Source organism: Pan paniscus, chromosome 6 (genome assembly GCF_029289425.2).
Source record: "Pan paniscus chromosome 6, NHGRI_mPanPan1-v2.0_pri, whole genome shotgun sequence".
Lineage (NCBI taxonomy): Eukaryota > Metazoa > Chordata > Mammalia > Primates > Hominidae > Pan > Pan paniscus.
In genome coordinates, this window is record NC_073255.2 from 191,903,547 (window position 1) to 191,909,546 (window position 6,000).

Sequence of the window (6,000 nt, forward strand, 5' to 3'; positions counted from 1 at the left end):
CTGGGCTCCACCAAGCCTTGGCCTCAGGGTGCTGAGAGACCAGGGATGCAATACGCTTGCCTCCACCAAAGGGGCACCAATAACAACAATCGTGAGCATCTGCCAGGTGCTCAGGAGCAGGATGCGCTGTGCCAGGCACTTCACAGGTCACCTCACTTACCGCTCACAAAATCCGGTGGGGTGAGTCCTGGGACTAGTACAGGACAGTCCTAGGGAGGCATTGAGAGGGTGAGCCAGCCACCCAAAGCCACAGAGCTGAGATCTATCCCTCCCCAAGTCACTGCATTTTAGAGAGAGTCACTGAGTGGGCAGGGGAGGCACTAATCCCAAGGAGTAGCTAGTCCACGATGGAAACGGGGGCATCGGCACACAAGGACAAGTATTTGGTGAAGAGGACTGTGGCATGGAGTGTGCTCCCCAGACATTCCATCTGCACCTGCCTGTTTCCCAGCCTCCTTTGTCATTAGGTTGAGGACATCAGCTTAGTACTGACCAATGGTCTGGGAGCAAAAGTGACCGCATAGCACCCTTTGGTCCAAGGCTCTTAAGAGTGGATGTGGTTCTCCATGTCCTTTTTCTTTCCCTGCCTTTACAACTCTGGATGCCTCAAGTTAGATGATGCGGTCAGGACACTGAAGTGCACATTTCCTTGATCCTTGCATGACTGTGTGGAGCAGAGTGCCTCCAACTCACTTTGGACACATACAGCTAGGTCAGTGAGATGTTGCAGTTAACTTAGAGCACCAAAGGCCAGCTCACTCTGGCCATACATGACCTACCTGGAACCCTGCACAACACGACAAAGTGACAACAGCCTGGCCCTCCTGACACTAGGGCCAGCCCCTGTCCTGAGAGAAGAGAGATGGCCTCCTTGTCCTGACTCTTTATATTTATATTCTTATTCTTTCCCACTTCTTGCTCTATGTGCCTAAACCTAGACTAGAGGGGGAAGATTATGTTTTGGACATCATGCCCAAATTGTTCCCTTTATAATAATGACTGGTTCCCATTGTTATAACTACTCAATGTTCAATTAGGAAATGGCAAGATGGCTCATCTGAAAATTTTTCTTGAGGACTGAGAATGTAAAGCTGAGAATGAGTTAAATGATACATCACGTTTTCCTGGTATGTGTTACATCTGCTGCTGTGTTAAAGCCGTTTGAGTGATTCCACACACCCTTTCCTCACTCAGGGTTCTGATGTGACATGTTTGAACATGTTGACTTTAGCACCATTCTTGCAATGTCCTTGATATCGTAAAAAGCAAACGCCCATGCAGTTCAGTGCTTTTCCAGTGCCTCCCTCCGCTGCCCGTGGAAGGTGGTGATTCTGGGTGACACTTGCCTAACTCAAATACATTTATATCTTCATCTCTACTCACTTAGTAGGAGAAAGTCCTATATTTGTGCGGACTTGTATGACCCCTCCACTCAAAAATATAAAGTGTGCACACACTACGGAATACCATAAGCAGTGAGATGTTTTTTTCCTTGTTTTTCAGTGTTCATTGACCTACAATTGGAGTTTCATATTTGCTAGTATAGAGATAGAAGGTGGTGGAGAAACAGGCTGCCCTGCACAGTTGAGCAGGTTGTTCACTGCACAGAGCAGCCCGCTGAGGTGGTTGAGTTAAAACCCAGCTTAGATTCTGTTTGCTAAGCTTTGTGTCCTGGCATAGGGAGACATCCACTTCAGGAAGCATAAAGGCACCACCCACTCACCAAGGTGTTACTGCCAAAAGAGGGAGAATTCCCCTAATTTGTACAAAGACATGAGTGGGTTCCAGTAGCCTGGTAGAGAGGGGCCAAGGGAGTACAGAAAAAGGGGGTGGAGAAGAGGCAGTGACTACAGTATCAAGACAGGAGTGCCAGCACCTTATTTTTATTTAAAAACAAGATGAAACTCAAAAACAAAAAAAACTCAACAGTCGCAAAAACAAACAGCCACTGCCAAGGTCTCTTGAGAATTAGGCTTGTTTTCACGTACAGCGCACAGAGGCAGGCAGACCTCATTTTCTTGTAGCCCACTTTATCGTGCTTCACAGAGAGTGCGTTTTTGCAAATTGAAGGTTTGTGGCAACCCTGTGTCAAGCAAGTCTATCAGCACCATTTTCCCAATAGCACATGCTCACTTTTGTCCTGTGTCACGCTTTGGTAATTTTCACAATATTTCAAACTTTGTCATTATTATGATATCTCTCATGGTGATCTGTGATCAGTGATCTTTGATGTTATTCCTGGAATTGTCGTGGGGTGCCATGAACGGCACCATATAAGATGATGAACTTAATCGATAAACGTTGTGTGTGTTCTGATTGCTCCACTGATTGGCCGTTTCTGGTCTCCCTCCCTCTCCTGGGGCCTCCCCATTCCCTGAGACACAAAAACATTGTTGGGTTTCAACAACATTGAAACCCAACCACAGCCTGTAAGTGTTCAAGTAAAAGAAGGGTCACATTATCTTTCAGTTTCAATCAAAAGCTAGAAATGATTAAGCTTAGTGAGGAAGCCATGGTGAAAGCCAAGATAGGCTGAAAGCTGGGCCTCTTGTGCCAGTTAGCCAAGTTGTGAATAAAAAGGAAAAGTTTTTGAAGGAAATTAAAAGTGCTATGCCAGTGAACACACAACTGCTAAGAAAGTGATACAAGCTCCTTGCTGATATGGAGCGAGATTTAGTGCTTTGGATAGAAGATCAAGCCAGCCACAACATTCCCTGCAGCCACAGCCTAATCCAGAGCAAGGCCCTAACTCTCTTCAATTCTGTGAAGGCCAAGGGAGGTAAGGAAGCTGCAAAAGAAAAGTTTGAAGCTGGCAGAGGCTGCTTCATGAGGTTTAAGGAAGGAAGCCGTCTCCATAACAAAAAAGTGCAAGGTGAAATAACAAGTGCTGATGGAGAAGCTGCAGCAAGTTCTTCAGAAGATCTAGCTAAGACCGTCAATGAAGATGGCTCCACTAAACAACAGACTTTCAGTGTAGACCAAACAGCCTTCTATTGGAAGAAGATGCCTTCTAGGACTTTCATGGCTGGAGAGAAGTCAATAACTGGCTTCAAATCTTCAAAGGTCAGGCTCACTCTCTTGTGGGGAGATAATGCAGCTGGTGACTTTAAGTTGAAGCCAATTTTACCAATCCAAACATCCTAGGGCTCTTAAGGATTATGTTAAATCTACTCTGCCTGTGCTCTATAAATGGACCAACAAAGCCTGGATAACAGCACATCTGTGTACAGTATGGTTTGCTGAATACTTTAAGCCCACTGTTAAGACTTACTTCTTAGGAAAATGATTCTTTCCAAAATATTGCTACTTATTGATAGTGCACCTGGTCACCCAAGATCTCTACTGGAGATGTACAAGGAGATTAATGTTGTTGTTTGTTTGTTTGTTTGTTTTGAGACAGAGTCTTGTTCTCTCCCCCAGGCTGGAGTGCAGTGGCATGGAGTGATCTTGGCTCACTGCAACCTCTGCCTCCCAGGTTCAAGCAATTCTCCTGCCTCAACCTCCCAAGTAGCTGGGATTACAGGCACCTGCCACCACGCCCAGCTAATTTTTGTAGTTTTAGTAGAGACAGGGTTTCACCATGTTGGCCAGGCTGGTCTCGAACTCCTGACCTCAAGTGATCCTCCCGCCTTGGCCTCCCAAAGTACTGGGATTACAGGCGTGAGGCACCATGCCTGGCCTGAATGTTGTTTTCATGCCTGCTGACACAACATCCATTCTGCAGCCCATAGATCATGGAGTCATTTCTACTTTCAGGTCTTATTATTTGAGAAATACATTTCATAAGGCCATAGCTGCCATAGATAGTGAGTCCTCTGATGGAGCTGGGTGAGGTAAACTGAAAGCCTTTTGGAAAGGATTTACCATTTGAGATGTCATTAAGAACATTCATAATTCATAAGAGAAGATCAATTATCAATATTCACAGGAGTTTGGAAGAAGTTTATTTTAACCCACATGGATGACTTTCAGAAGTTCAAGACTTGCATGGAGAAAGTATCTGTAGATGTGGTGGAAACAAAAAGAGAAATGGGATTAGAAGTGAAGCCTGAAGATGGGACTGAATTGCTGCAATCTCGTAATCAGACTTGAACAGATAAGGAGTTGTTTCTCGTGGATGAACAAAGAAACTGGTTTCTTGGCCAGGCACAGATTACAGGCTCACCCCTGAAATCCCAGCAACTTGGGAGGCTGAGGCGCGCAGACAACTTGAACCTAAGAGTTTGAGACCAGCTTGGGCAACATGGCGAGACCCCATCTCTACAAAAAATAAAAAAATTAGTCGGGTGTGGTGTTGCACACCTGTAGCTACTCGGGAGGCTGAGGCAGGAGGATCACTTGAGTCTGGGAAGTCAGGATTGCAGTAAGCCAAGACCATGCTGCTGCACTCCAGCCTGGGCAATACAGTGAAACCCTGTCTTTAAAAAAAAAAAAAAAAAAAAAGGCCGGGCGTGGTGGTTCATGCCTGTAATCCCAGCACTTTGGGAGGTCAAGACAGGTGGATCACTTGTGGTCAGGAGTTCGAGAGCAGTCTGGCCAACGTAGCGAAACCCCATCTCTACTAAAAATACAAAAATTAGCCATTCGTGGTGGCACATGCCTGTAGTCACAGCTACTTGGGAAGCTGAGGTGGGAGAATTGCTTCAACCCAGGAGGCGAAGGTTGCAGTGAGCCGAGATCGCGCCACTGCACTCCGGCCTGGGTGACAGAGTGAGGCTTCATCTCAAAAAAAAAAAAAAAGGGGGGGGGGACGGTTTCTTGAGATGGAATCTACTATTACCGGTGAAGAGGCTGTGAACATTGTTGGAATGACAACAAAGGATTTAGAATATCACATCGACTTAGCTGATAAAGCAGCAGGGTTTGAGAGAATTGTCTCTAATATTGGAAGAAGTTCTACTGCAGGTAAAATGCTATCAAACAGCATCACATGCTAGAGAAGTCTTTCATGAAAGGAAAAGTCAATTGATGTGGCAAAATTCATTGTCTTATTTTAAGAAATTGCCACGACCACCCCAACCTTCAGCACCCTGATCAGTCATTAGCCATCAACATCAACAAGACCCTCGACCAGCAAAAAGATTATGATTTGTTGAAGATTCATATGATTGTTAGCATTTTTTAGCAATAACATATTTTTAATTAAGTTTTTTAGAGTTGTTTACACTATACGGTAGTCTATTAAGCATGCAATAACATTATTGTATTTTTTTAGAATAATGTTATTGCAGGCCGAACGCGGTGGCTCATGCCTGTAATCCCAGCAATTTGGGAGGCCCCGGAAGGTGGATCACTTGAGGTCAGGAGTTTAAGACCAGCCTGGCCAACATGGTGAAACCTCATCTCCACCAAAAAAAAAAAAATACAAAAATTAGCCAGGCGTGGTGGTGCATACCTGTAGTCCCAGCTACTTGGGAGGCTGAGGCATGAGAATTGCTTGAACCCGGGAGGTGGAGGTTGCAGTGAGCTGAGAGCATACCACTGCACTCCAGCCTGGGTGACAGGGTAAGATCTTGTCTCAAAAGAAAAAAAAATAATAATGTTATTGCATACCTAATAGACTGCAATATAGTGTAAACATAGTATAAGAAACTAAAAAATTCAAGTGACTCGATTTACTGCAATATTCATTTTATTGTAGTGATCTGGAACTGAACTCACAATATCTCTGAGATATACCTATATATATTTATATATAGGGTATCTATTTCTCAGCCGGTAATCACTTCTCTCCTCCCCTTGACCCCTTCTTTGTGATGAAGTATGCTTTCCCATGCTCTTTGATGTTGAGCTTGGCTATGTGACTTGCTTTGGTCAATGAAATATTTGCAGATGTCTTTGGCTTTACTTTCACGCGGTGGTGATTGGCTATGAAGAGAGCATACTCCAGGTATCCTGGACTCCAGGATGAACACACGTAATGCAGACCTGAACCCACCCTGCACCCCTGCAGCAAAACCGCCCCACTGAGCTCACGCTTAGGTCAGGCAAACTGCAGTG